This window comes from Carassius gibelio, chromosome B7 (genome assembly GCF_023724105.1).
Source record: "Carassius gibelio isolate Cgi1373 ecotype wild population from Czech Republic chromosome B7, carGib1.2-hapl.c, whole genome shotgun sequence".
Taxonomy (NCBI): Eukaryota; Metazoa; Chordata; class Actinopteri; order Cypriniformes; family Cyprinidae; genus Carassius; species Carassius gibelio.
The window spans coordinates 40,215,585-40,231,429 of NC_068402.1; the positions used below are offsets into that span (position 1 = coordinate 40,215,585).

Below are 15,845 nucleotides of genomic sequence, written 5' to 3' on the forward strand. Positions count from 1 at the left end.
TCGACTCATTTGTAACGGGAAGTTTTGTGGATGATTTCCTGATGTGTTGCATTCAAATCCGTCACCCATATCTCATTTAAAGAGCTGCAGCATTAGCAGCGTCTAAGGAGATGAAGCTCATCTGAGAGACACAAACGCACATTTATCCTCGTCTGTTTCTCTCACACATTTAGTAGCTCGCTTCATTTCATGCTCCGTGGCTCATGGTGGCCACAGATACAGAAATACACTCACACAGCGGGCAAAAACACAAGCCTGGCAATAAAACATGCTCCTATTCATTTTTATAAACCATCCAGAACTAAGAAATTCAATTAATTTGAGTTGCATGGTAAAAACATTGTCCTGCGTTCTGCTTTTGATCCTCGAGCACTAATTTGATGTCACGCCGTGTTGATTTGATAGTCTTAATAATAAACTGTCACACACAAGCAGCCTTCAGAAATATCACCTCATTCCACTACTGCTCTTCTTTACTTATTAATTTCTATTGTTTTATATCTGCTTATTTATTTGTTTATTTCCTGTAGGAACGAGATTGCTATTCCCTCACAGACCATTTAAACTCTTTTAAATGTCTCATGACTAACTAACTAGTGCATCAGTTTCAAAGTAAACTGCAAAGTCAAAGTCAAAGTAAAAAAAAAGAAATGAAAATAACAAGATTAAATCAAGTCATTTTATTATACAGTATATTTTATTATTTCAGGTGTCTTTTATTATAGTATCATTTCATTAGATTCATTAGTCATAAAAAAATAAAATACTCCAAAATATTCAGTTGTGGACATTTAATATTTATAAAAGTAACACAAATATTTATTTAATTTTACTTTTATGTATAAAACACTGCCAGAAAGACTAATTTTGTTCAAACTCAAATCACAAAGAGTGACATGCGGTGTAGGATTTGCATGAATTGACTCAGACGCTCTGAACACCGTTCACACGTGTGTGCAAACAGAAGCTTTTTAAAACATACTGCTGCCTTTTTTTCTCCTTACATTCATGCACTGGACAAACACCTTTTATTTGTGGTGAAGAACAGAGCAGCTGGCGACACGGACGCGAGCAAAGCCACCGATCGGAGACAAAGACTGGAAGCGCTTGAGCAGAACATAATTACCAATAATTGATTGTGTTGAAGGCCGTTTTTATTTGGGCAGGATGAATGAAGCTGGCAGCACTTTCAAAAGCTCCTCGGGTTCTGTGAGACACGGCGGTCGCGTTTCATTTATATTTCTGTCAAAATGAAGCCGCCCACCACTATTTTCTCCAAGATTGTGCAGTTTCCCAAACCACCAGCAGATTTAATTACATCGTTCATGCCCCATCTGATATTTGAACGGTGGCTAAAAATACTCTTTAAAAGCCTTAAAACAATCACAGTGTGAACATCAGTGAGTCCTCCAGAGTCAGGGTCAGTTTTAGGGTTGTCTTCTGATTTAATCTGTCACACTGGACACAGAAGGTCGAGCGCAGTGCATTGTGGGATACATCATATACAGGTGCATCTCAACAAATTAGAATGTCGTGGAAAAGTTCATTTATTTAGTAATTCAACTCAAATTGTGAAAATCATGTATTTAATAAATTCAATGCACACAGACTGAAGTAGTTTAAGTCTTTGGTTCTTTTAAATGTGATGATTTTGGCTCACATTTAACAACAACCTACCAATTTACCAATCTCAACATATTAGAATACCTCATAAGACCAATAAAAAAAAATAAAAATAAAAAAAAAGTTCAGGTTTGGTCAGTTTGCTGGCCAGTCAAGCACACCAACACCATGGTCATTTAACCAACTTTTGGTGCTTCTGCCAGTGTGGGCAGGTGCCAAATCCGGCTGGAAAATGAAATCAGCAGAGGAAGAATGAAGTGCTCCTAAATTTCTTGGTAAACAGGTGCAGTGACTTTGGTTTTCAAACAAACAAACAAAAAAAACTAGGGCTGTCAAAAATAGCGCGTTAAAAACGTTAATTAGTTGTTTGTCGTTAATTACGTCAAATTTTTTAACGCATTTCACGCATGCGCAGTGTGACAAATTATTCAGGTCAGGAAAGTCTCGTTGATCTCATCGAAAACAGCGGCGAGCCCCGCGACGAAAACACCAAAGAAGCTTAAGGTTTTACCCCAGTAACTCTCAAATACATTCATGCCAAGCTCGATAAACAGAGACGACTTTGGTAGTTGATACACTGGAGCTTCTTCCTGTTATAGCGTCCTGTGTTTCACACTGCCCATGCGCAGAACGCCTACATGCAATGAAAATTACAGCTGTTTGGAAAAGCATATGCATTTTTACTTGGTTTTACTGGCACTTGAAGCCTTCAGAATGTGAAAATATCGATCCTAAAGTATTGTGGCAGAGCAAATGAACACCTCCCAAAAACAAGAGTGCCCAGAGTGCAGAGGGTGCATGTTTGTGTTTTTGAGTTTATTCTTTCGAGTTTCTCTATGGATAATTTCATAGATATGTGGCTATATTTAACCACTGGTTCACCTAAAACTCTTACACTATCTGTAGTTAAATGGCATGGTTTGATATAGTGCTCAGGTAAATTTGATTAAGTAAATGTTAAACTTTTGAAATTCAGAAAAAAAGAACCACATATTGATGAATCAATACATGAAAATTATGTATTTGTGTCCTGTTATTTATCTTTTGGTATGCATTTCAGAAAAAAACATTGGTTAGGATTCAGGTGTATTTGCAAATAGTGATTAATCCTGATTAATCCACTGAAAATTCTGATTAATTTGATTAAAAATTTTAATCATTTGACAGCCCTAAAAAAAACACAATGAACCAGCACCAGCAGATGACATTGCACTCCATATCACCACAGACTGTGGAAACGTAACACTGGATTTCAAGAAACTTTTGTAAGCTTTTCCACCCTTCCTCCAGACTCTAGGACCTTGGTTTTGAAATACAACATGTGGTTATGAAATACAAAATGTGTACTAATCTGAAAAGAGGACTTTGGACCACTGGGCAACAGTCCAGTTCTTCTCCTTAGCCCAGGAAAAGATGTCTCTGACGTTGTCTGTGGTTCAGAAGTGGCTTAACATGAAGAATACGACAAACGTAGCCAAATTCCTTGACACGTCTGTATGCCTTGACCCCAGCCTCAGTCTATTCCTTGTGAAGTTCACTCAAATTCTTGAATCGATTTTGCTTGACAATCCTCATAAGGCTGCGGTTCTCTCGGTTGGTTGTGCATCTTTTCTTCCACACTTCTTCCTTCCACTCAACTTTCTGTTAACATGCTTGGATACAGCACTCTGTGAACAGCCAGCTTCTTTGGCAATGAATGTTTGTGTCTTACTCTCCTTGTGAAGGGTGTCAATGATTGTCTTCTGGACAACTATCAGATCAGCAGTCTTCCCCATGATTGTGTATACTAGTGACCCAAACTGAGAGACCATTCTGAAGGCTCAGGAAACCTGTGCAGGTGTTTTGAGTTGATTAGCTGATTGGCATGTCACCATATTCTAATTTGTTGACAGTGAATTGTTGGGTTTTTGTTAAATGTGAGACAAAATCATCAATTTAAAGAACCAAAGACTTAAACTACTTCAGTCTATGTGCATTTAATTTATTTAATACACGAGTTTCACAATTTGAGTTGAATTACTGAAATAAATGAACTTTTCCATGACATTCTATTTTATTGAGATGCACCTGTAGTTACCAGAACTGCAGCAAGGCTAATAACATAACAACTTGGTATTTATGATGTGAATGAAACAAACCAACTGAAAACAGAATCAGATGTTGTCCATCATCCAAGCAAGCAAGTGCTGAACATATGAACATCTCTCTGGTGTCCTGTTGAACCCAATACGAGAAGCTCATTGCCATAAAATATCGTCTTCAGCAACGGTGTGGGAGGCTGTATAATCCCAATCATAATTTGTAATAATATGGTTAATTTAATGAGCTGGCAGGGTTCAGGGACGCGATGTGGAGTTTGATTAATGATGGAGTTGATGTGTTCAGATGTAATTAGGGGAATTACGGATCCGTTTCCGTCGGAGAGAAAATATTCACCACAATGCCTTTAGTTAACAGCAAATCACTACTAAAATACTGCAGAAACACACATTTGGTTCTCCTTCAGTTTAAGCACATTATTTATTCCTGCTAAGTGACTTTTGTCGAAATGCATCATTAATTACTCTTAACAATAAACATAGGTCTGATAGATTCAAATGCGGTCCATTTAATCATCACATATTCAGAGGCAAACGCACACCATCCTGTGTGTGGAAAAAGTGTGATTTATGAAGATTAAGTAGATAACTTACTGCAATGCTTGCAACACCAAGGTCACATGTTTGAATCCCAGGATAAGCAGTAACTGATAAAATCTAGATCTGTAACTTGCATTTAATTTACTTATAACAAATCTCACAGAAACCTGTAATAATAAGTCATGCTGTAGTGTATTTTTATTTATTTTTTTGGTTGACATCTATACAAAAATCACTTTTTAAAAGTGTGCTTAGGTGTGTTTAGAAACACCATCACTTAGTAGTATAGTAGTATATATATCACGTTTATATTTAATTATTTAGCAGATACTTTTATCCAAAGCGACTTACAATCGATAACAACAGAAGCAGTCAGGTCAACAAGAGAACAACAACAGTATACAAGTGCCATGACAAGTCTCAGATAGTCTAGCAAAGAACACATAGCCAGGGTGTTTTTTGTTTGTTTATTTTTGTTTTTGTTTTTTTATATGAAAGACAAGAAAAGGAAAAGTGCTAGTATTAGTTGGTTAATGCTGGTGACAAAGATGGGTGTTTAGATGTTTCTTGAAAATGAGTAAAGACTCAGCAGTACGAATTGAGATTGGGAGGTCATTCCAGCAGCTGGGCACAGTCCAGGAAAAGTTCAGTGAGAGTGATTTTGAACTTCTTTGGGATGGCACCACAAGGCGTTGTTCACTTGCAGAGCGCAAACTTCTGGAGGGCACATAAGATTTAACCAGTGAGTTTAGGTAAGTTGGTGATGTGCCAGTGGTCGTCTTGTAGGCAAGCATCAGTACCTTGAATTTGATGTGAGTGGCTACTGGTAGCCAGTGTAACCTGATGAGGAGAGGAGTAACGTGAGCTTTTTTTGGCTCATTGAAGACAACCCTCGCTGCTGCATTCTGGATCAGTTGCAGAGGCTTGACAGTACATGCAGGAAGAGCCAGGAGAGCATTACAATAGTCCAGTCTGGAGAGAACAAGAGCTTGGACAAGAAGATGGGTTGCTTGCTCTGACAGGAAGGGTCTAATATTCCTAATGTTTATAAGGCAAATCTGCAGGACCGGGTCGTTGTAGCAATGTGGTCTGTGAAGCTTAACTGATGATCCATCACAACTCCTAGGTTTCTGGCTGTCCTCGAAGGAGTCATGGTTGACGAACCCAGCTGGACAGAAAAGTTGTGATGAAACAATGGGTTAGCTGGAATCACCAGGAATTCTGTCTTCGTAAGTTTAAGCTGAAGGTGATGGTCATTCATCCAGCTAGAAATGTCACTCAGACAGGCTGAAATGCGAGCAGCTACCGTCGGGTCATCTGGCTGGAATGAGAAGTAGAGTTAGGTGTCATCAGCATAGCAGTGATAAGAAAAGCCATGCTTCTGAATGACAGATCCTAATGATGTCATGTAGATGGGGAAAGAAGTGGTCCAAGTACTGAGCCTTGAGGAACCCCAGTAGCAAGGTGTTGTGACTTAGAAACATCACTCCTCCAAGACACACTGAAGGATCTGTCAGAGAGGTAGGACTTAACCCACAGGAGTGCAGTTGCAGAGATGCCCATCTTTCTGAGGGTGGACAGGAGAATCTGTTGATTAACAGTGTCAAAAGCAGCAGACAGGTCCAGTAAGATGAGTACCGAGGATTTTGAAGCTGCTCTTGCTAGTCGCAGGGCTTCAGTAACCGAGAGCAGACCAGTCTCAGTTGAGTGGCCACTTTTGAAGCCAGATTGGTTGCTGTCCAGGAGGTTGTTCTGTACAAGGAACATAGAAAGCTGGTTGAACACAGCTCGCTCAAATGTCTTTGCAATGAATGGCAGAAGGGATACTGGTCTGTAGTTCTCTAGAAGCACTGGATTTAGAGATGGTTTCTTGAGCAGTGGGCTTACCCGAGCCTGCTTGAATGCTGAGGGAAATGTTCCAGAGTGAAGAGAGAAGTTGATAATGTGAGTAAGGGAAGGTATGATTGAAGAAGAGATCGCTTGAAGGAGGTGAGTGGGGATCGGATCAAGTGGACAAGTAGTAGGATGATTGGACAGGATACACAATGCATGTTCAGTACACTTACTGTTCCGCATGTCTAAGATGTTGCCAGGGTATTGTGGCTGGTGGCTAGGGTCTTGCTAGATGCACAGACATATTTCATAAACATCTGTGGTAAAATGAGCAAGTGTTTGAGAGAAGAATTACACATTCCTCTGTGATGTTTCATTATTCTTCTTAAATTGAAAATAATTAACACAATAACCCTCATCCATCATTTTTAGTAGTGTGTATGTAAAAACTGAATCTCATTTTCTGAACTCTTGACATCCTGAAGCCGTTTAGCAAATGATACAGGATACTAAAATTCAATCAGAGCAGTGATCAAATAATTATCTGAAGTGTAATTAATTAAACATGGCGATGAAGTCGTCTTGAACATCTGCTTGGGTCGAATGCAGTCCCTCGTCTGCACAAACGTTATTGTTTCCCCACAGTAATTAAACTGACTGATTTACACAGATCTTCAGAGAAATTACGAGCTCTCGACACTGCAAATGTCCCTTTAGTTCAGGAAGAGTCTGTTTGAGCTTGTGTCTCGTACAGTCAGGAGAATCACTCAAAACTCCCCTAGAGTCACTAGCTGTTTCAAATTATTATATTCAGTTGATTCTCCTAGGTTCCTGTGAGATATTTAGTGTCAGTTTATTAGGAAGTGACGGTTTTGTTCTCTTCGAGTCATTGGATAGATGGTGCTTTATTCGCAAATGTTTTATGCAATATTCCAGTTATGTGCATAAGTGAAATTTGCATCTTTGGATGGAAACATAGCTACTGTTATCCGTGAGCTACATGTGTGAGCACTGCAGACAAGTGAGCTTTTTCTTGTTTTTTAGGATGTTATGATTTAGATAAATTTACTTAAATCACATTTTAAATCACAACGATTCAATTAACTTTTCTTGTGTTTTAAAGATGTTCACTTATTCTGACTTGTTGAATAACATACTTATGTGTATTCTTTATTTCTTCTGGAAGTACTCTTTCATAAAGAATGATAAAGAGAACTGCTTTGCCCTCAAGTGTGCACAAGGCCTTAACCCTCAATCCTCACATCTTTGCCAGACTTCAAACAGTTGTAAATGTCCAGTCGTGTCTGTGTCAAGTGATTGTTCACTGTCTTGACAGGTTTGTCTAGCAGTGATGCTGTTAGTGTCACAATGAGTCAAAATTTTTTACCCTCATTTAAAGCGTCACACTTCCACTGAGCGGCTGCTAAAGGGGATATTTACAGTGATACACACACACACACACACACACACACAGACGTGCACACACGCACACACACACACACACACACACTCGCCTGTAGATAAGCCAGATTGAGACACACACACACACACTGCTGTAATCACTCGTGAGAGATCTCGTCAGGCAGATGATATGAATGCGGTGTGCTTTTGGATGCTGTAGCTCAGCAGCCTCAGATAACACTAATCAGACCACATTTCTAGTCGCTGCTAGCATGTTTCTAATATTTAGCATTTCTTAAGTGATATTAAAATTTTGACATATTATCTACGTATCTTGCTAGAATTTTTATGTGAGAGATCTCGTCAAAGTTGTTAACATTTCTGGCACGTTTAACAATTATAAACATGTTCATAACGTTGTCATCGTGTTTTTCTAGCACAATGCTAACATGTTTTAAGAAATTGTTTTAGCGCATTACTGCCATATTTTACATTATGCATTATTTCTAACAAGTTGCAAAATGTTTCTAACACGTTTTAGCACATTTTTGCTTGAATGTTTCAGCATGCTGTTTAAATGCTGCTAATCTTGTGTTTCTAGCACAATGCCAACTTGTTTTAAGATGTTGCTAGCATGTTTTAGCACTTTACTAGAATATTTGACACGATGCACTATTGCTACCATCTTACTAACACATATTGTTAACACATTTTGACTTCTTGCTAACATGTTCCTAACGTTTTAACACACTGCTAGCATATTTTAGCATGTTGTTAACATGTTGCTAGCATGCTTTAGCATGTGGCTAAATTTGATAAATAATGCACTTACTTTACTTGAAGAAAAGACACAGCATGCATGTAAACTCTCAGAAATGGCCTCAGATGCTTCCTCTGGGTGTGAAAGAGTCTTGCGGGTGATAAGAGCATCCTCCACTAAGCTCATCGTTGATGTTCACTTCATCTCATGACTGCTAAAGGCTCATATCATCAGGAATTATATTCATTTCATCCTTTTGGAAACAAGCGTCCACTGCACACATACAAGTGTATCTATGTCACAACTTTCATTATTTCATAACCACACTAAACCATGTCATAGTTTTGGTTTTGTTTCTTTGCACAGGCAAGCGTGACTCTTATTTCATTCTAAGGGTGAATTTAATCCATATGATGTGTCTGCTCCTTTCACTACTTACAAAATATATTTACCTGAGAATCAGAACTGCATAATTGATATAAAACTATACTGAGTGTGGTGGACAAGCTCCAGCATCTACACAACCCGACAGAGAACAGGCACTAAAGTTTGCACTATAGATAAGAAAAGTGTGTGTGCCTGTCCTCCAACCTATAGGTCATTTGTGCAAGCACCTTATTACGACCTATATTTACATTTTAAAATTAAGCGCCCTCTAGCAGGCGTAAAAATAATGACAGTATCATGTTGCATCAAAACACCGTTTATTTAAATGCAATGTGTGGGCTTTTTACACCGATCTCACAGTATTTCCTACATATTTTACTAGGTTGATTATTCGTTCGAATTACCACACATAACCCCACCCCTAAACCTAACCCTCTCAAAAATCATGCAAAATTATGATTTATTGAGCATATAGATTTTCGTGCACATCTGTTCCCCTGGCTCGAACCCATGATTCGAACCCAGTTCAGTTGTTTTGGTGACGGGAGCTTCCACAGCACACAAACAAAATGACAGTAACAAGACAATGACAATTACAAGAGTATAAATTGAAAAAGTAGATAGGAAGTAATAGACCTGCCTATAAACTGATGTGAAGTGCAAACAAACTATGTATATATACAAAAAGAAGTGAAGCATTTATGATATAATTCTTTTTCCAGTGTGTTTTTGTGATTTAATATCCGTTAAATGCATTCAGCTGGATTTACTCTCATCAGAAATCTGAATCCATAACATCTTTGATGGACATCTCTGAAATGACCAATTATCCCATGATGCTCTCTTCTCTGATCCTACTTTCATATTCACTGGAATTACAGTTGACTGGGAGGAAAACATAATTTAGCTGCTCTACAGTCTCAGATGTTCAAAGATGCTGCAAAACGCTCATCCTGCTTTAATACCGTAGCTTCCTAAACTCACTTAAGCTCCAGCTGAACTCGACAATGATTAAACAGGCTACAACCTTAAAAGCAGATTCAAACTCTTGTATTGGACGTTTACACAATGGATAAATATCACTGTTAAAGAAAGACTGGACCTGCCAGTCCATCCTCAGCGAATGCTAGTCCAAATGGCGATTAAATAAGTAGCTGTGTAAAAGCATTCATATTTCTCTCGCTTCTTAACTTGAGCTCATGAATACATATTACAGGATATGGAAAATTCAACTCAGCAAAGTCCAGCGCATAATGTTGCCATTTCTTATCAAAGGCGTCTGGAAACCTAAATTATTGTCATCAAAGTGAAACGGTTCTGGGCACCTCCAGCACTGAGAGCTAAACGCTTTTACACAAACCCCATTAGAGGCTCATTGTGCACAGATAGCAGCTCTGAGTCGCGGGAAAACACGGCCAGAGTCCTCGCGGCCGGCTGCTTCTCTCCTTCACAAACGTGACATCTCTTATTAAAGTGATAAATGGCCTCCACCAATGGGCAGATTTCAGGTGTTCTGGCCTGAGTGAACTGGAGCTCTGTGACAGAGAGAAAGAGCTGATAGAAGTGCTTCCACTCGCTCCGTCCTTCCGTCTGTCCGTCTGAAGCTCTTAAAGCACTGCTTTACTTCTTCATCTACAGTTTCCTCTGAAGGAGAAGTGTTTACCTGAGCTTCACCTCACCTCCACACTCTCCGAACTCGGATCGATGCGAGGCTTTAGGGCGATACGTCACTGTCGTTCTGGGAACTGTGGGAAAGCGTCCAGCTCTGTCTTCGGAGGACTGCGTATCTCAGCACACAGATAGAGCCCAAGCAGCTGAAGAAGCCAGATTGTGTGAAACCTTCATTCCTGAGGAGTCTTCATGCGAACTGCGTGACTTCACGACTTATTCTCAGTCACGGTTATCCAGGCACTAAACACTAGCTGTAGCACTTGCCTGATTCCCTACTCTAAGAATAGTATATTAAATCAGTAGTATGCCACATTTATGTGTCCAAAGTATTTATAAAATAGGAGATAAAAGTACCAATGGACCACTTAGCAACCACCATGTGTACTCTAGCAACCACCATGTGTACCCTAGCAACCACCATGTGTACCCTAGCAACTGCATATGGAAACCCTACCAACCACACCCATTCCCATAGGAACCACCCTGGGTATCCTAGCAATAGCGGTAGCAGCCACCCCAAGTACCCGAGCAACCACATAGCAAGACCGTAGCAACCACTCCAGTTACCTTAGCAACTGCATAGCGACACCTTAGCAGTCACCCCAGGTAACCTAGGAACCACTCTAGGAACCACCACAAGTACCCTATCAACTGCATATCAACACCTTAGTAACCACCCAGAACACCCTAGCAACCACCAGACCACTAGACCACCCAAACTACTGCCTAGCAATACCCTGCAAAACAGGGTATTTTTTTTTTTTTTTTTTTTTTTTTTTTAGAAAATGTTCATATCTACTGTAATTATATAATTATATAAGTGTAATTCCTGTCCAGTTGTTGGTGAGTGCACTTCAGTGTGGCAGCAGAGCACAGGATCATCAGCTCCACAACAAAATTAAAGATGCGCATAAATTCTAAAAATGCGCATACAAAAGTAATGCGCACAACTGAGTAGGACAAACTATTTATCTGATGAGAAACTTGATGGAAACACCTTTACCAAATACATTTTATCACGCACATTATAACTTGAGTAACCAGCGGATCGATCTTCAGATCTTCTCACACAATCTCTGTTCATTTGTTCTCTTCATAAATAATTGTTTGTCCTGAATTATTACAAATATTATTACGCTTTTTCTAGTTTAGTTGGGGAAAAATACTGAAGTGAGGTATTTTTATTTATTTATTTATTTATTTATTGTTTTCAGCACTAAAGTTCCCTGTGAATTTTTTTTTTTTTTTTTTTTTTTTTTTTATCACTCTCCTGAATTTTTTGAGGTAGTTTCCACTGACTGAAATTGATTTTACTTCGAATTTTAAGCATTTTCCACTTGAAACATATGGTTATTTGAGTTTACAAAATTTTGTAGGCATAACTTTAATAAAGTAAGGTAAACTAAAGTTTTCAGTACTTTCAGTACTATAATGTATTGCAAAATATATTATAGTATAAAGAAAATATATTTTCAGTCTCACAGTTGGCTAAAATGCAAATCCAAATGCAAATGTGGATGAAATAGCCCACTAGAGTACAGAATTGGATTTGTAGTGGTTTAATAATGTTTAATTAAAGGTGGTGGGTTCGAGTCTTGGTACTGATGATACTGTGATGATGAAGTCATATACTATTATACTGATTTGTATGATGCAATATTTATTTTATTTTGGATTTACCCCTAAACCTAAACTTGAGTGTGATATCCTATGAAATCATTACAATGAGATATTGATTCCTACAAATTAACCAAACTGTGAAATAATGACGTATTGCTGTGAGTGTGTTGGTGCCGAAGAGTTTTACCCATATACACACAGAAAAAATAAATTAATAAACGAAATCATGAATATAATCACTAATGTCTGATGGAAAACGGACCCTTCAGAGTTTGTTGGTTTAAACACTTTATCGTTCAATAATAGTTTGTAGATAATTAGCACGGCTTGAGCTGTTTGCTCTCAGCTGTGTTTTACTGCACATTAAATCCTTCCCTAATTCCTCGCTTTTCCTGCATCTGATGCCCTGAAACCCGAGGCAGAGCTGTGTGTGTGTGTGTGTGGGTTCTTAAAGACGTTTACCTTCGCTGCTCATCCAATCTGCTTATTCAAACATCATTATCACTGTTAATATCTGGTTTATCTCCTCCGTTTACAGCCGCTCAGACTGTTTGGTCAATGTTCTTCTCTGAAACTGTGTTTCTCTTTCCCACTGGCTGAAGAGCTTTGGAAGCACTGAGGCACAAGAAACACACACACACACACATTTGGTTGTTATTATGGTAGGTCTTCTGTTGTTTTATCTTGAGTGAATGATATTCTCTAAAGTCCCTCACACACACTGGATTTGAAGTGTTCATTAGGAGGATGTTTAGTATGTTCATGGTCCTGGTTTTCTCATGGGACCGTAGGCTTCATAATGATAATGTAGCTAATCTCAGGTTTTACTATCACTGTGAAGACGTTTGGTCAGCAGAGGTATATCTAACACACACACACACACACACACACACACACAATTATGTTTTAAAATCAATGAATATATCATAAATCAATTTTTCAAATTACTTTTGTTGTTTTTTTTTTCTATTGACCTCATTTCTCTACAATACACCAATATTAAATTAAAATAGTTACGTATTTTGCCGTTTTATACTTGAACCACTAGAGTGCCAAAAGTCACCTGAAGCATTTTAGTTTTGCTACACTCAACTGTAAACATCAGAATGAGTGTAAAACTTTGTGGAATAATTTATACCCATCATGAAACAACCCACTTTATATAATCCAATTCAACAAGAAAACAATAAAAACCAATGATAATAGGTGCCACACTGTAAAACATACACGCACACACATGCACACACACACACACACACACACGCACACAACAAAATTGACAGCTGCGGTTGCCACAATAATTCTGTAAAAATAAAGGTAAAAAGGATGTTTCCAGGGGTCATGACATGAAAAAACTAATTTGCCTTGATCTTTTGACACAGAAGATGTTTTTGTGTGCTTAATACATCCTGCAAGTTTCACAAACTTAAAATGTCCTCATCATCGATAATGAAAAACACGCCTCCAGAGTGACACATCAGTGAATAGTCTTCTTCTCAGCTTAGGCCCCGCCCACTGGCGTTCAGTCGCTAACACTTGATCACGCTGAATGCGAGCATCGTGTCAAAGTCAAATAGAAATCCCAATCACTGTACTATCTCTTCTACACTGGATACAGTTACAGATATGAGTCTGTCCTCAGGACAAATGAGTGAAAGATCGTTTGGTTTAAACAGCTCGGTCATGTCTTTGTTCAGATATCAGAAGGAGCCCAGTGTTTATTTTAATGGTGTCCCGGATCATGTCGGAGAGTTTTGTTTTGTAATCGAGGCACAGTGTCACAAAGAAACATCTGTTGAAAAATGAAGCCGAGCTAGATCTGCATCACAAGCTGTGATATACACTTTTATAATGCTTTGTCTGGAAATGACTCTAAAACACAAAACAGTGTGGAGGCTTTGGTAGTGTTTCTTATGCAGTGACGTTAGCCAATCATAACAGCGGCTGATTACTGACACGCCCCTTAAAACAGGCTGTTTTAGACAGAGGGACCAAAATCATCATTTTCCCACATATTTCTGTTTATATAAAATATAAAAATAAAATAAAACAACAAAACCTTTAATAGTATTATAATGCTAATATAATATTTACAATAATACTGATAACTACTAATACCAGATTTGAACTTGTTTGAAGAAGTATTCCATTAAAGTTACTGGAAGAGTGTTTGTTCATGACCTTGAGCTGGGATTACAGATGAACATACTGTTAACCGGCTACCAGTTATAATTTACAATATATATATTAATCTTCTCGGTATTCCTCATCATATATGCTGCAGTACAATACTAAGAACATAAAATGAGTGCAAAACTTGATGTGGAACCCCCCCAAACACACACACACACACACACACACTCACACTCAGGAAACTGATGATTCCAGCTCGCAGCTAAAGGTGTTTGTCTGCCAAAGCTCTGAGAGCATCTCTGGAGCTCGTCCAGCTCCTCTGGAACATCTCAGCGCTTCATTTGTTCTGGAAGTGTCGCAGCAGAACGCGTTAAAACAGCCGTGATCTGTAACGCTGTAGCGTAAACGTGCCACTCTCTGTCTGCTCGGCCGTTTCCCACAATGCCTTGTGATTGAGAAACGCTGCAGTGTCGTGACTTTCTGTCTAATTTATTCATCCACTTTCTACAGAAGCCATTTTCCCCAGCAGAGAGAGACTGAGTGTAATTATCCTAATTAGTGCTAATTCAACATGGCTGAGCCCATTTTGGTAACGAGCCCCTCATCCAGAGCTCAGAGGAGGAGGAGGAGGAGGAAGAGGAGGAGGAGGAGGAAGAGGAGGAGGAGGAGGAGGAGGAAGATGAGGAGGAGGAAGAGGTGGAAGAGGAGGAGGAGGAGGAGGAGGAAGATGAGGAAGAGGAGGAGGAGGAGGAAGATGAGGAGGAGGAGGAGGAGGAAGATGAGGAAGAGGAGGAGGAGGAGGAAGATGAGGAGGAGGAGGAGGAGGAAGAGGTAGAGGAGGAGGAGGAGGAGGAGGAAGATGAGGAGGAAGAGGAGGAGGAGGAGGAGGCTTGGCAGTCGCCGCCTCCCTTTGTTGCCACAGAAACCGTTTCCGTGGCGACCTGCTCTTGACAGTGATGGGAAATGAAGAGGGGTTAATTTCACTGTGAAGGGGCACAAATTAATGCCAAGATGAGAGAGAAAGTCAAATGCCTTCTCTTTGCAAATTAACTTCTGTCAGACGCAGGCAAAAAATGTATGTATATATACAAAATAATGAAGAGATCTTACTCTTACTTGTAGTTCTTGTTATAGAATGATACACTTTTATTACTATAAACTTTAGAATTACTTTTGAGACACTTTATAAATAGGACATTTCATAGTTATATTGTGTTTGCAGTTTGCTAAATTAAACATTATTAACATTATTAACACTGTTATTTATATGGAAATAACCTGAACTATGTTGATGCATTGTTCTGCATGTATATATGTAAATTATGTACAGGTTTGATCAGTATTATCTCAGTGTAGTAAAACATCATAAACGCCCCTGATGTTTCCGGATATTTGAAATGAAATGTAAAAGCTCAATAATCCAGAAACTGAACCCAGAGATGTTGATACAGAGAGTTACATTTGCCTTGAACCCATAATCTTGATGCAGTTGATGTGGATCAGTTTTGAGAGGAAACTCTCTCTCTCTCACACACACACACACACACACACACACACACACACACACTCACACTCTCTCTCTCTCTCTCTCTCTCTCTCACACACACACACACACACACAGATCTGACTGTGTAATTTCTATCCAATCAGAAACGTCCATTAATCCTAAATTTATACATTTTGAGGTTTGATGATCACATTTTGTGTTCCTCCAAGCATATAATCAACATTTCTAATGAAAAATAACAATGTTACTGCACAATTATCCTAAAATGTCA

General features: G+C 38.9%; 3 protein-coding genes across 37 annotated transcripts in view; 1 reads left to right on the plus strand and 2 right to left on the minus strand.

The window, feature by feature from the left end:
- LOC127962387 (histone H2B) overlaps window positions 1-15,845 on the minus strand; it is a 966,021-nt gene that overhangs the window by 465,154 nt on the left and 485,022 nt on the right. The window lies entirely within an intron of this gene.
- Window positions 1-15,845, minus strand: part of LOC127962369 (histone H3-like) — a 931,300-nt gene that overhangs the window by 463,706 nt on the left and 451,749 nt on the right. The gene's annotated exons all lie outside the window — the stretch shown is intronic.
- Window positions 1-15,845, plus strand: part of LOC127962334 (receptor-type tyrosine-protein phosphatase delta-like) — a 398,656-nt gene that overhangs the window by 162,007 nt on the left and 220,804 nt on the right. The window lies entirely within an intron of this gene.